The sequence below is a fragment of the Oratosquilla oratoria genome, chromosome 6, assembly GCF_046742065.1.
Source record: "Oratosquilla oratoria isolate Oo_2021 chromosome 6, ASM4674206v1, whole genome shotgun sequence".
Lineage (NCBI taxonomy): Eukaryota > Metazoa > Arthropoda > Malacostraca > Stomatopoda > Squillidae > Oratosquilla > Oratosquilla oratoria.
The window spans coordinates 73,063,743-73,076,890 of record NC_134782.1 but is presented as its reverse complement, the minus strand read 5'-3'; positions in this window follow the sequence as shown (position 1 = coordinate 73,076,890).

Here is a 13,148-nt window from a genome sequence, read left to right as displayed (position 1 = left end):
TTTAACTCGCTCAACAACCCCTCAGTTATTTGTCTACAAGAGACTCATCTTAACCCCAGTGTTGAGTTCAAATTAAAGAACTACACCACCTATAGGAAGGACAGGTTGGCGCCTGGAGGGGGGGTCGCAGTTGCAGTCAGCGACTGCCTTCCCCAAGTGGAACTACCACTGGCCACCACCTTGGAAGCAGTCGCTATAAAAACGAAACTGCACAACAAACTCGTAACCATCTGCTCCCTTTACCTACCTCCCGACCCTCGTTTCCCATTAGAGGAACTAAACGGGTTGATTGAACAACTACCCCACCACAAACTGATAGTGGGAGATTTCAACTCCCACCATCGCATGTGGGGTAGCAACAAAACCTCTCCTCGAGGGGAGCAGATGGAAGAAGTGCTCAACACCAACAACCTGGTCCTCCTAAACACTGGCAGTCCCACTCGAGTAGACAATACTAGGGGTTCATTTGCATGTATAGATTTATCCATATCATCTCCTGCGTTGGCTGACAACACGCAATGGAAGACGCATGATGACACCATGCTCAGCGATCATTTCCCAGTAATAATAAAAATAGGGGGTGACCACGCTACGGCTCCTCCAGCCTACGGAGACAACCCACCCCCTCCCTGTCCCAAATTTAACATCAAAAAAGCCAACTGGGAAATGTATCGCACAACCACCAACGTCAACATCACAGGGGATAATATGGATGACAAAATATTCAATTTATCCAACTCGATTTTGAATTCAGCTATTAAGCATATACCAAAAACCTCGGTATTTCACAAGCATAGAGTTCCCTGGTGGACATCAGACTGCAGAAAAGCACTTTGCAAGCGGAATAGGGCTTACCGAACTTTTAAGAATAACCCGATTGCACCAAATTTTATTACTTTTAAAAAGACGCAAGCAGAGGCCCGTAGAACAATAAAACAAGCCAAACGAAAGTCTTGGCATGATTACATCTCCACAATAAACTCAAACACTCCTCTATCACAAATCTGGTCAGCCGTCCGTAAAATCGACGGCAAATATACACCAAACATTAAGACCCTAACCATTGGAAACACGTTTGTAGATGCTCCCCTGGACATCGCAAACACAATCGCAGACACATTTACGCAAACAAGCAACACAAATAACTACTCACCAACCTTTTTACAACACAAACAAAGACGGGAAGCAGAACCTCTGATCTTCCATACACAGACACACCACGATTATAACACCCCCTTCCAACTACACGAGCTTCAACAAGCCTTAAGCTCGTGTAGAGGAACCTCTGCTGGCCCAGATGAGATTAGATATGAGATGCTGCAACATTTGAATTCAATTTCACTGAAAAAATTATTAGAAATATACAACGCAATTTGGATTAGTCAAGAATTCCCAAAAACATGGAGACATGCCCACGTCATACCTATTCTCAAAAAGGGGAAGGACCCAAAGAGTCCTTCCTCTTATCGCCCTATAGCGCTTACCAACTGCTTATGCAAAGTATTAGAACGTATGGCCAATAACAGATTAAAATTCATCCTAGAGTCTCAAAATGTAATAGTTCCTGCCCAATGTGGTTTCAGGAAAAATAGAAGTAGTCTTGACCATTTGGTCAACTTACAACAAGATATCCTCTCCTCTTTCGAGAGGAAAGAATATCTTGTTGCTTGCTTTTTAGATTTGGAAAGAGCCTACGACATGTCATGGCGACGTGGTATCCTCGAAAAACTCAATGCACTTGGCCTTAGAGGGAATCTCCCTATTTTTATTCAAAATTTCTTAAAAGAACGAACTTTTTCCGTTAAAAATCAAAATTATTATTCAACAGTACGCATACAAGAAAATGGCGTACCACAGGGAAGTGTGTTAAGTCCCACACTATTTATGTTGCTCATAAACGATATTCTACCCGCTCCACCTCGGAACCTTAAATACTCATTATACGCTGACGACGTCGGAATCTGGCATTCCTCACCGAACGCCAAGTTTTCCGGCTCTCGCGTACAACTGGCCCTGGACTCGCTCCAGGACTGGTCTGACAAATGGGGATTTAAGTTTTCGGAATTAAAGTCAACAGTAATTGTATTTTCACGCAGAGCCCAGGCAGAAATAAATCTGCAATTACATGGTAACCCCATTCCAGTACAAAATTCAACCTTTTTCCTTGGCCTGAAACTGGACTCCAGGCTAAACTGGAAGGCCCATGTAAAATACCTAGTTGATGCGTGCAACAAGAGAATTAATTTGCTACGTAAACTAACGGGCACAAATTGGGGAGCAGATAGGAAATCCCTGCTAATGATTTATAAGTCCCTGATTAGATCTAAACTAGACTATGGGTGTCAGATATATGGTTCGGCAACACCAACCACGTTACAACCCCTGAACATCATCCAAAACAAAGGCCTCAGAATAGCACTTGGAGCATTACGCTGCACAAGGATCGAGAGGCTGGAGGTTGAAGCAAACGTACCCCCCCTCCACTACAGGCGCGAACTCCTTGCACTACGATACGTCGCCAAAGTGCTCCGTATCCCTCGACATCCCTGCAAGGAGACCATCAAACAACACGAGCACTTCACCAACTCCAGCCTAAATCCCCTTTCCATCAGGATCCGATCCTTGTGTGAGCAGTACTCAGTGCCACTGTGGTCAATAGAACAGCTGGAAGCCACCCATCTACCACCGTGGAAAAACATCGCCCCGAAGGTCAAAATCAATCAAGACCTCAAGAAGAAGACGTCTTCCACAGAAGAACTTAGACAGAAGACCCTGGAGACCATCCATAAGTACAATGACCACAGGGCACTGTACACTGATGGCTCCAAGTGCGGCCCCAAAACTGGGACAGGGTTATACTGCAACCAAACCCGGATGATGTTCAGATTGCCGGACCATACGAGCATATATATCGCCGAACTCTACGGTATATATCAAGCCTTAGAATATGCTCAATCTGACACACATAGTAATTTCGTCATATTCACAGATTCACTAAGTGCACTTCAGTCAATTAAGTCAGGTAACCATATGGAGAACTTCCTCTTGGGCAAAATCATTAGCACATTGTCGATAACTAACAAGTCCATTACCCTCTCTTGGGTTCCCAGTCACATTGGGATCTTCGGGAATGAGAAAGCGGACACCTTAGCCAAAACTGCCTTAGAAATAGACTCTATTACCGACATACCCCTGGACATAGGAACCTTCAATTCTGTTTTAAGAAAACAATTACACACCCACTGGCAACTCCAGTGGAACAATCTCGACATCTCGCACAAACAAAAGGAACACATAACAGATTGGTCGACATCATACAGAAATAACAGACAGGAGGAAATCGCCATAGCAAGACTGAGGATGAATTCGACCCGCCTCACCCACCTAAACCCATACATTAATGGCGTATTTCCTCCACAATGCAACACCTGCAACACTATACTATCCATAAGACACATACTCATACACTGCTCAAGATACAACACACAGCGCAAAGCGCTTATACAACACTGCAAACTTAAGAAAATTCAACTAAGCACCACAAATCTTCTGACCGACGACCGTTTACTTATTGACAAAGTAGTATTTTATTTGCGCACTACAGGACTATTGTGGAAATTATAATGGTAGATTAAAAAGGATCGCAGGTTCACACCAGGCTTAATGACCTCATTATAGGTCGATAGCCTTAAAGATCCAACAAAAAAAAAAAAAAAAAAAAAAAAAAAGACTCGTCGTCACAGACGTCGGCAGCTCTTAGCAGCAGACAGTCCGTATTTGCACGAGCATAGTTATACTCGCTAGGGCTACTCTCTAGAGTTAACTTGTTCACGCAATCCAACTTTACGTTGGATAGCCTTGTTGGTAGTTTACACTACCACCCACTTCTGGGCATTTCCCAGCACTTTGACCTTATACCATTTTCTCGTCATTTCGTAGCTCTCCGGGATCCGCACGAGCCCTTGTTGGCTCGTGAGACTTCTTCGTCGTCCGGCCCGGCGAAATCTAGTAAATTCTGTCGTAGTTTAGAAGTAGTGTAGACCCCGTACCCACTGGGCGCACAGTGGTCCTACTACGCGGCTGTCACCAGTCGCCAAAGGAAGCTGTGTGACCCCGTTATATTATATTTTGCTCTGCTGAGCACATTTTTCTGTGTACCAGGGGGCTCGTCCCCCCACCCCAACGCGCAGGATGGAGTCCTCAACTCCATCCCTGCAAACTAGGAGGACTTCCCCTGACGACTCTAATATCGACCCGGACAAGGCTAGACACGTGTTTCTTCATTCTGACCAAACCCGATTAGCTGACCTAAACCCAACTCTGGAAGAGCTACACGCGATCTTCTTAAGGCTAGGAAATTCCATTCCTTCGATGTTGTTGCATCCCTCCCTAGGTCCCTCAACTCCTGCAGAGGAGTAATCCACTGCAGAGATTTGATGACCATGGAAGAGTGTGACATCCTCGAAGAAATGAAATCTGAGGGAATATTAGATGTCAAATTCATAACGCGATTGGACCGAGAAAAGAACATGCGAGTGAAAACGCCACTAATAATCCTCACTTTCAACTCGACAACCCTCCCTGACCACGTTAAAATTGGATACATCCATGTCCCAACACGACCATATGTCCCCAATCCTTTGCGCTGCAACAAATGTCTCAAATATGGTCACTTAGCCAAATTCTGCAGCAAACAAACAGTCGTATGCGGTAAATGCGCAGGCGAACATCCTATGGATGCTTGCTCTGCAAAGGTGTTTCAATGTGTTAACTGCCCCTCCAATAACAACCATGCATCCACCTCCCGAGACTGTCCCACTTTCAAATTAGAAAAAGAAATCTGTACAGAGAAAGCAACTTGTGGCATATCCTTTTACGAAGCAAGGAAGCGTGTGATGGAAAGACTAGTTACCCCAACTAGTACTTCCGGAGCAACTTCCTATGCTTCGGCAGTTAAAAAAACGTACAGAACCATTGAAACGCAAACTGAGAGCAAGCACTCCAAGGACAAAGAACACCGCCAAAGTAACAGGCAAACTCACTCGCACCTTCCTTCCCCGGCCATCCCAGAGCCTTCCAAACGTGTGCCCACACGTACTGAAGAGGATGTCAATATGGAGATCTCCGTTTCCCAAAAACGACTTTTAAGTCCTATTACCAGCCCAGACCGTTCATCCGGGGCTAAACACACCTCTCCCACTAAGGCCAAGAAAGGAAGAAACCGAAGCAGATAAAATAAATAAAAAATAAAAAATAAAAAAATAAATAAAAAATAAAAAACAAATAAATAAAAATAAAAATAAAAATAAAAAATGAAAATAATCCAGTGGAATTGCCGAGGTGTTAGAAGTAAATTAAATGACTTAATAATTTTTTAACTCGCTCAACAACCCCTCAGTTATTTGTCTACAAGAGACTCAGCTTAACCCCAGTGTTGAGTTCAAACTGAAGAACTACACCACCTATAGGAAGGACAGGTTGGCGCCTGGAGGGGGGGTCGCAGTTGCAGTCAGCGACTGCCTTCCCCAAGTGGAACTGCCACTGGCCACCACCTTGGAAGCAGTCGCTATAAAAACGAAACTGCACAACAAACTCGTAACCATCTGCTCCCTTTACCTACCTCCCGACCCTCGTTTTCCACTAGAGGAAATAAACGGGTTGATAGAACAACTACCCCACCACAAACTGATAGTGGGAGATTTCAACTCCCACCATCGCATGTGGGGTAGCAACAAAACCTCTCCACGAGGGGAGCAGATGGAAGAAGTGCTCAACACTAACAACCTGGTCCTCCTAAACACTGGCAGTCCCACTCGAGTAGACAATACTAGGGGTTCATTTTCATGTATAGATTTATCCATATCATCTCCTGCGTTGTCAGACATCACACAATGGTACACGCATGACGACACCATGCTCAGCGATCATTTCCCAATAATACTAAAAATAGGGGGTGACCACGCTACGGCTCCTCCAGCCTACGGAGACAACCCACCCCCTCCCTGTCCCAAATTCAACATCAAAAAAGCCAATTGGGAAATGTATCGCACAACCACCAACGTCAACATCACAGGGGATAATATGGATGACAAAATATTCAATTTATCCAACTCGATTTTGAATTCAGCTATTAAGCATATACCAAAAACCTCGGTATTTCACAAGCATAGAGTTCCCTGGTGGACATCAGACTGCAGAAAAGCACTTTGCAAGCGGAATAGGGCTTACCGAACTTTTAAGAATAACCCCATTGCACCAAATTTTATTACTTTTAAAAAGACGCAAGCAGAGGCCCGAAGAACAATAAAACAAGCCAAACGAAAGTCTTGGCATGATTACATCTCCACAATAAACGCAAACACTCCTCTATCACAAATCTGGTCAGCCGTCCGTAAAATCGACGGCAAATATACACCAAACATTAAGACCCTAACCATTGGAAACACGTTTGTAGATGCTCCCCTGGACATCGCAAACACAATCGCAGACACATTTACGCAAACAAGCAACACAAATAACTACTCACCAACCTTTTTACAACACAAACAAAGACGGGAAGCAGAACCTCTGATCTTCCATACACAGACACACCACGATTATAACACCCCCTTCCAACTACACGAGCTTCAACAAGCCTTAAGCTCGTGTAGAGGAACCTCTGCTGGCCCAGATGAGATCAGGTATGAGATGCTGCAACATTTGAATTCAATTTCACTGAAAAAATTATTAGAAATATACAATGCAATTTGGATTAGTCAAGAATTCCCAAAAACATGGAGACATGCCCACGTCATACCTATTCTCAAAAAGGGGAAGGACCCAAAGAGTCCTTCCTCTTATCGCCCTATAGCGCTTACCAACTGCTTATGCAAAGTATTAGAACGTATGGCCAATAACAGATTAAAATTCATCCTAGAGTCTCAAAATGTAATAGTTCCTGCCCAATGTGGTTTCAGGAAAAATAGAAGTAGTCTTGACCATTTGGTCAACTTACAACAAGATATCCTCTCCTCTTTCGAGAGGAAAGAATATCTTGTTGCTTGCTTTTTAGATTTGGAAAGAGCCTACGACATGTCATGGCGACGTGGTATCCTCGAAAAACTCTATGCACTTGGCCTTAGAGGGAATCTCCCTATTTTTATTCAAAATTTCTTAAAAGAACGAACTTTTTCCGTTAAAAATCAAAATTATTATTCAACAGTACGCATACAAGAAAATGGCGTACCACAGGGAAGTGTGTTAAGTCCCACACTATTTATGTTGCTCATAAACGATATTCTACCCGCTCCACCTCGGAACCTTAAATACTCATTATACGCTGACGACGTCGGAATCTGGCATTCCTCACCGAACGCCAAGTTTTCCGGCTCTCGCGTACAACTGGCCCTGGACTCGCTCCAGGACTGGTCTGACAAATGGGGATTTAAGTTTTCGGAATTAAAGTCAACAGTAATTGTATTTTCACGCAGAGCCCAGGCAGAAATAAATCTGCAATTACATGGTAACCCCATTCCAGTACAAAATTCAACCTTTTTCCTTGGCCTGAAACTGGACTCCAGGCTAAACTGGAAGGCCCATGTAAAATACCTAGTTGATGCGTGCAACAAGAGAATTAATTTGCTACGTAAACTAACGGGCACAAATTGGGGAGCAGATAGGAAATCCCTGCTAATGATTTATAAGTCCCTGATTAGATCTAAACTAGACTATGGGTGTCAGATATATGGTTCGGCAACACCAACCACGTTACAACCCCTGAACATCATCCAAAACAAAGGCCTAAGAATAGCACTTGGAGCATTACGCTGCACAAGGATCGAGAGGCTGGAGGTTGAAGCAAACGTACCCCCCCTCCACTACAGGCGCGAACTCCTTGCACTACGATACGTCGCCAAAGTGCTCCGTGTCCCTCGACATCCCTGCAAGGAGACCATCAAACAACACGAGCACTTCACCAACTCCAGCCTAAATCCCCTTTCCATCAGGATCCGATCCCTGTGTGAGCAGTACTCAGTGCCACTGTGGTCAATAGAACAGCTGGAAGCCACCCATCTACCACCGTGGAAAAACATCGCCCCGAAGGTCAAAATCAATCAAGACCTCAAGAAGAAGACGTCTTCCACAGAAGAACTGAGACAGAAGACCCTGGAGACCATCCATAAGTACAATGACCACAGGGCACTGTACACTGATGGCTCCAAGTGCGGCCCCAAAACTGGGACAGGGTTATACTGCAACCAAACCCGGATGATGTTCAGATTGCCGGACCATACGAGCATATATATCGCCGAACTCTACGGTATATATCAAGCCTTAGAATATGCTCAATCTGACACACATAGTAATTTCGTCATATTCACAGATTCACTAAGTGCACTTCAGTCAATTAAGTCAGGTAACCATATGGAGAACTTCCTCTTGGGCAAAATCATTAGCACATTGTCGATAACTAACAAGTCCATTACTCTCTCTTGGGTTCCCAGTCACATTGGGATCTTCGGGAATGAGAAAGCGGACACCTTAGCCAAAACTGCCTTAGAAATAGACTCTATTACCGACATACCCCTGGACATAGGAACCTTCAATTCTGTTTTAAGAAAACAATTACACACCCACTGGCAACTCCAGTGGAACAATCTCGACATCTCGCACAAACAAAAGGAACACATAACAGATTGGTCGACATCATACAGAAATAACAGACAGGAGGAAATCGCCATAGCAAGACTGAGGATGAATTCGACCCGCCTCACCCACCTAAACCCATACATTAATGGCGTATTTCCTCCACAATGCAACACCTGCAACACTATACTATCCATAAGACACATACTCATACACTGCTCAAGATACAACACACAGCGCAAAGCGCTTATACAACACTGCAAACTTAAGAAAATTCAACTAAGCACCACAAATCTTCTGACCGACGACCGTTTACTTATTGACAAAGTAGTATTTTATTTGCGCACTACAGGACTATTGTGGAAATTATAATGGTAGATTAAAAAGGATCGCAGGTTCACACCAGGCTTAATGACCTCATTATAGGTCGATAGCCTTAAAGATCCAACAAACAAAAAAAACAAAAACAAAAACGTCGTCACAGACGTCGGCAGCTCTTAGCAGCAGACAGTCCGTATTTGCACGAGCATAGTTATACTCGCTAGGGCTACTCTCTAGAGTTAACTTGTTCACGCAATCCAACTTTACGTTGGATAGCCTTGTTGGTAGTTTACACTACCACCCACTTCTGGGCATTTCCCAGCACTTTGACCTTATACCATTTTCTCGTCATTTCGTAGCTCTCCGGGATCCGCACGAGCCCTTGTTGGCTCGTGAGACTTCTTCGTCGTCCGGCCCGGCGAAATCTAGTAAATTCTGTCGTAGTTTAGAAGTAGTGTAGACCCCGTACCCACTGGGCACACAGTGGTCCTACTACGCGGCTGTCACCAGTCGCCAAAGGAAGCTGTGTGACCCCGTTATATTATATTTTGCTCTGCTGAGCACATTTTTCTGTGTACCAGGGGGCTCGTCCCCCCACCCCAACGCGCAGGATGGAGTCCTCAACTCCATCCCTGCAAACTAGGAGGACTTCCCCTGACGACTCTAATATCGACCCGGACAAGGCTAGACACGTGTTTCTTCATTCTGACCAAACCCGATTAGCTGACCTAAACCCAACTCTGGAAGAGCTACACGCGATCTTCTTAAGGCTAGGAAATTCCATTCCTTCGATGTTGTTGCATCCCTCCCTAGGTCCCTCAACTCCTGCAGAGGAGTAATCCACTGCAGAGATTTGATGACCATGGAAGAGTGTGACATCCTCGAAGAAATGAAATCTGAGGGAATATTAGATGTCAAATTCATAACGCGATTGGACCGAGAAAAGAACATGCGAGTGAAAACGCCACTAATAATCCTCACTTTCAACTCGACAACCCTCCCTGACCACGTTAAAATTGGATACATCCATGTCCCAACACGACCATATGTCCCCAATCCTTTGCGCTGCAACAAATGTCTCAAATATGGTCACTTAGCCAAATTCTGCAGCAAACAAACAGTCGTATGCGGTAAATGCGCAGGCGAACATCCTATGGATGCTTGCTCTGCAAAGGTGTTTCAATGTGTTAACTGCCCCTCCAATAACAACCATGCATCCACCTCCCGAGACTGTCCCACTTTCAAATTAGAAAAAGAAATCTGTACAGAGAAAGCAACTTGTGGCATATCCTTTTACGAAGCAAGGAAGCGTGTGATGGAAAGACTAGTTACCCCAACTAGTACTTCCGGAGCAACTTCCTATGCTTCGGCAGTTAAAAAAACGTACAGAACCATTGAAACGCAAACTGAGAGCAAGCACTCCAAGGACAAAGAACACCGCCAAAGTAACAGGCAAACTCACTCGCACCTTCCTTCCCCGGCCATCCCAGAGCCTTCCAAACGTGTGCCCACACGTACTGAAGAGGATGTCAATATGGAGATCTCCGTTTCCCAAAAACGACTTTTAAGTCCTATTACCAGCCCAGACCGTTCATCCGGGGCTAAACACACCTCTCCCACTAAGGCCAAGAAAGGAAGAAACCGAAGCAGATAAAATAAATAAAAAATAAAAAAAATAAAAAAATAAATAAAAAATAAAAAACAAATAAATAAAAATAAAAATAAAAATAAAAAATGAAAATAATCCAGTGGAATTGCCGAGGTGTTAGAAGTAAATTAAATGACTTAATAATTTTTAACTCGCTCAACAACCCCTCAGTTATTTGTCTACAAGAGACTCAGCTTAACCCCAGTGTTGAGTTCAAACTGAAGAACTACACCACCTATAGGAAGGACAGGTTGGCGCCTGGAGGGGGGGTCGCAGTTGCAGTCAGCGACTGCCTTCCCCAAGTGGAACTGCCACTGGCCACCACCTTGGAAGCAGTCGCTATAAAAACGAAACTGCACAACAAACTCGTAACCATCTGCTCCCTTTACCTACCTCCCGACCCTCGTTTTCCACTAGAGGAAATAAACGGGTTGATAGAACAACTACCCCACCACAAACTGATAGTGGGAGATTTCAACTCCCACCATCGCATGTGGGGTAGCAACAAAACCTCTCCACGAGGGGAGCAGATGGAAGAAGTGCTCAACACTAACAACCTGGTCCTCCTAAACACTGGCAGTCCCACTCGAGTAGACAATACTAGGGGTTCATTTTCATGTATAGATTTATCCATATCATCTCCTGCGTTGTCAGACATCACACAATGGTACACGCATGACGACACCATGCTCAGCGATCATTTCCCAATAATACTAAAAATAGGGGGTGACCACGCTACGGCTCCTCCAGCCTACGGAGACAACCCACCCCCTCCCTGTCCCAAATTCAACATCAAAAAAGCCAATTGGGAAATGTATCGCACAACCACCAACGTCAACATCACAGGGGATAATATGGATGACAAAATATTCAATTTATCCAACTCGATTTTGAATTCAGCTATTAAGCATATACCAAAAACCTCGGTATTTCACAAGCATAGAGTTCCCTGGTGGACATCAGACTGCAGAAAAGCACTTTGCAAGCGGAATAGGGCTTACCGAACTTTTAAGAATAACCCCATTGCACCAAATTTTATTACTTTTAAAAAGACGCAAGCAGAGGCCCGAAGAACAATAAAACAAGCCAAACGAAAGTCTTGGCATGATTACATCTCCACAATAAACGCAAACACTCCTCTATCACAAATCTGGTCAGCCGTCCGTAAAATCGACGGCAAATATACACCAAACATTAAGACCCTAACCATTGGAAACACGTTTGTAGATGCTCCCCTGGACATCGCAAACACAATCGCAGACACATTTACGCAAACAAGCAACACAAATAACTACTCACCAACCTTTTTACAACACAAACAAAGACGGGAAGCAGAACCTCTGATCTTCCATACACAGACACACCACGATTATAACACCCCCTTCCAACTACACGAGCTTCAACAAGCCTTAAGCTCGTGTAGAGGAACCTCTGCTGGCCCAGATGAGATCAGGTATGAGATGCTGCAACATTTGAATTCAATTTCACTGAAAAAATTATTAGAAATATACAATGCAATTTGGATTAGTCAAGAATTCCCAAAAACATGGAGACATGCCCACGTCATACCTATTCTCAAAAAGGGGAAGGACCCAAAGAGTCCTTCCTCTTATCGCCCTATAGCGCTTACCAACTGCTTATGCAAAGTATTAGAACGTATGGCCAATAACAGATTAAAATTCATCCTAGAGTCTCAAAATGTAATAGTTCCTGCCCAATGTGGTTTCAGGAAAAATAGAAGTAGTCTTGACCATTTGGTCAACTTACAACAAGATATCCTCTCCTCTTTCGAGAGGAAAGAATATCTTGTTGCTTGCTTTTTAGATTTGGAAAGAGCCTACGACATGTCATGGCGACGTGGTATCCTCGAAAAACTCTATGCACTTGGCCTTAGAGGGAATCTCCCTATTTTTATTCAAAATTTCTTAAAAGAACGAACTTTTTCCGTTAAAAATCAAAATTATTATTCAACAGTACGCATACAAGAAAATGGCGTACCACAGGGAAGTGTGTTAAGTCCCACACTATTTATGTTGCTCATAAACGATATTCTACCCGCTCCACCTCGGAACCTTAAATACTCATTATACGCTGACGACGTCGGAATCTGGCATTCCTCACCGAACGCCAAGTTTTCCGGCTCTCGCGTACAACTGGCCCTGGACTCGCTCCAGGACTGGTCTGACAAATGGGGATTTAAGTTTTCGGAATTAAAGTCAACAGTAATTGTATTTTCACGCAGAGCCCAGGCAGAAATAAATCTGCAATTACATGGTAACCCCATTCCAGTACAAAACTCAACCTTTTTCCTTGGCCTGAAACTGGACTCCAGGCTAAACTGGAAGGCCCATGTAAAATACCTAGTTGATGCGTGCAACAAGAGAATTAATTTGCTACGTAAACTAACGGGCACAAATTGGGGAGCAGATAGGAAATCCCTGCTAATGATTTATAAGTCCCTGATTAGATCTAAACTAGACTATGGGTGTCAGATATATGGTTCGGCAACACCAACCACGTTACAACCCCTGAACATCATCCAAAACAAAGGCCT